Raw genomic sequence first — 3,662 nt, 5'->3', positions numbered from 1 at the left:
TCAAAAAAAAAAGTGTCCACTTATATCCTCCTTTTGATAGCACAACTTGGTGCACTTACCATTTACTTTCTTATGCACGTGGAAAAGTAATTAATAATATCTAGTAGTGGGGAAAAAGATTAAAAGTATTGATTCACCCTTCTCCCCCACCTTCTTAGTATTATCTATTTCTAACAAGAGCAATACCATGTTCCCTCAAATCTTTGATTCCCAAGCCATGCATGTTCCTTTCTCTACAAAATTTTTCCTATTTAACACAATGCCTTTATTGATTATGAAAACCATGAAACTAGAGGAAACATCTCATAATTTTATCAATTTTATTAGTTTGGTAGTTGGTAAAGAGCCATGAAGAAGAAAAGTAAATATGATATTAGGAAAGAATATTTTGCACAACTTGTACTCTCTAAACCAAGGAAAATAGTCAATTGTACTATTTTAAAAATTTCTTCTCAAGGAGATTTCGGAGGTGAAGAAAGATTCCTAAGGTGAAGCTAGTGCTCTGAGGTGAAGGGAATGTCTTGAGGTAAAGAAAGATTCCTAAGGCAAAGGAAGATTCCTAAGGTGAAGGGAGTATCCCAATGCAAAGGGAATGCCATTGAAGGCATCCACATTACAAAAGACTTATGTGTCACCAAATGCATCTACATGAACAAAGGCATCCATGTCTTTGTGACCAAAGACATCTGCATGACCAAAGGCATTTGAGCGATTGGAAATATTTGATACTTGAAGGAGTGGCCATTGGATGGATGATTGATTATTGGATGGATGAGTTCCAAGGCTATCAATAACTAATTTATTCTATGACAACTTGGTGTAGGAGCCCAAGGACCTAAAAAAAATGGTCAAACATCAATTGTGGATAGATTAAGTGGTTAATAAGTGTCAAAGTTGACACAATGCAATAAGTCAATCTGAAGCATCCTAGAATGCATTTTAGGAAAATTTCATGCATCTTGTAATAAGGCCTATGGGAAAGTTAGAGGTCAATCAACATTGGTCAATGCTATGAGTTGACCAAAAATCTTCAATTTTATGTTTTCTAGAGTTCTTGCATGATTCATCAAGTTTTCCTAAGCATTTGAAGTCATTTGTTTGGAAATATTAAAAAGTTGCAAAATTTGTCAAAAAGTTATCATGCGACTTTTCTTGCAAATTTGGAAGGTCAACTATCAGAGTTTGGTTTTTGATCAAACATGTAAGAGTGAATATGTAAGGTCAAGAAACTTGGTCTATAAAACAAATTTCTTCAACCTAGGAAAGGGTTAGAGTTGTGTTGTATGGAATTCAAATCAATAAAGAAAGTTTTTGGTGGGAAACTATGTGTAAATAGTAAGTATAGACTTGACATCTCCTTACAAATTGATAGTAGGTACATGTTGTCATTGTGGAAAGTTTTGTTTTTTTTTACTTGTGAATGTGCTGATTTAGTTAGGTCATGTGGACTAACCTTTTAGCACTTCTAATTTGTTTTGTGTCTCCTAGTTAAGGGTTTTAATTGAAATGGCTTCTCTCTCCTAATCCCTATAGTGGAAAACCATAGTTTTGGGTATATAGAAGGCGTATAAGATGGAGATGATTGTTTTAATTTTTGTTTTTCCACCACCCACCTATTTGGGGTATTTTGATAGAATTTGAGCTAAGCATCTTCATGTGCTTAGCGTGTACATAGTTAGTAATCACACTATAGAAGGCATAAGGAAGGTCATGGATGCTTGAGGTTTGGTATGTGATAATGAAAAAGGATGCCCTAAGTGTTGACGGAGGTATTTCTTGTGTTGGTTTCACTCTTGAAGGTGTACTAACTCAAATAGTGATATTAGCCTTAATTAGTCTCAAACTAGGGCTCAAGAATTAAGGGGTAAGGAGATTCCACCCAGAACCCATCTTGAGGAGTTTGTTAGATTTTTATATGTCATTAGAGTTATGTAATTGGGTTGGTGAGTTCTTTGGAAGTTTTGTAAGTTTGGGGATTAAATTGGTTGGACAGAGCTACTAGGAAATAGCCCCTACTAGGCCTCCTAAAGCAACTTGTAGTTTTGACTTAGAAGGAAGCCCAAAACCTATCAGATGGTTGTAAAACTTGGTGAAATAATGAAAAAGAGTACAAGGAGATCTTTTAGAGTCTAAGATCCTAGTGGGTGCAAGGGAGTGAGGTCTGAAGAAGATTTAGTTTCCTTTTTGAAGGCTTGGGGATACTTTGAAGATAGAGATGGTATTGGAAGGTGAAGTGGGCATGTTGAGTAAGCCATTCACCACCACTCTAGTCTTGAGTAGGTTCTAATGAAGGGATTAGGTGTTGGTTAAACTTAGGAGAAGTTCAAGGAAGGATATTAGGGATAATCTTGTGATTGACACAAATTAATTGCATTACAATTGATGCACCATATTTCATAACAAATTGTATAGTGTATAAATGTCTATGGGATTCATTAGGAATAAGCTGAGCTAAAATAGTGAAAGTCAGATTGATTGTAAAGACAATCTGAGTCTATAAGCCTATATAGAAACTAGAGTTTATTTTATGTAAATTATTTATCTTGTGTCCATTATATTTTCAATGTTCTTATTTTTTGTGTGGAACATCTAAATATTGATGAAGTGACTTTGAAATCTTCCTTATTTCCCTAGAAAAGTGTTTCTGCACCTAACAATTTAAAGGTGACCTCTTAGAAACTGTGTTCGTAAAGTGCAGACTCCCAGCTTTTATCAATATTAATTCAATCTATGACACTTTCTCCCATAGTATGCTACTAATCCCCACAAAATCATCTATTGTGGCCTAATGGAGGGTTGTTTGATGACAACAACTACACAGCCAGTTTTTTTGACATGGATAGGTATGCCCATGGATACTCGTTCACCATGTATTCCACTATATATTATCATACTCTGCAGTTACTGACTCATAGGACCAATTATAGTTCATGCAGTTAGTTTGAAATGACAAACACAATGGAGTTTATTAAATGAGAAATGTAGTGGAGTTCATAAAGGAATATTTCAAACTATTTATATTATAGATTTTACAATATAGATTAGTTTTTTAAATTAATTTTTAATGTAATTATAAAAGATTGATGTTGTGAATTAGTTTTATACTTTTAAAATAATTGATTTAGTATTTGCAACATAATCTTAAAGTTATATAAATAAAATGATAAATATATGTAAATTCTTAATATTAAATTATTTTTTAGTGATATGTAAGTGTTTTAATCTAAAAATATATTATTGATTTATTAATTTTATGGTTGGCAATGTTATTTTAATAGTCTTTATTTCAAATTTGTTGAATGGTAATTATTTTTGGATTGAATATATATTTATTATTTAACTTATAATTCAATTAAATTATTTTCTCATTTTAAGAGTAACAACTAATGTAATGATACATTAATGTCACTCAAACAAACAAAGTTATTTCTTATCAAAAAATAAATAAATAAATAAATAAATTTTAAAAACAAAATTAAAATCACTAAATAATATATCATATATTATAATATATGTGTGTGTGATTAAAAAAATAATATATAACTAACCATTAATATACATTATATTTACAATATAATTTTTAATTACAAAAAAAAAAAATTTAAAATAAAAAATAAGTCATTTTAAGAACAAATTATTTTAAATGCATTAAAACTAATTTA

This window comes from Cupressus sempervirens, chromosome 4 (assembly GCF_028749045.1).
Source record: "Cupressus sempervirens isolate cs-2001-9-10 chromosome 4, ASM2874904v1, whole genome shotgun sequence".
Taxonomy (NCBI): Eukaryota; Viridiplantae; Streptophyta; class Pinopsida; order Cupressales; family Cupressaceae; genus Cupressus; species Cupressus sempervirens.
The sequence above is the reverse complement of the archived record's forward strand: the minus strand, read 5'-3'. Positions refer to the sequence as shown.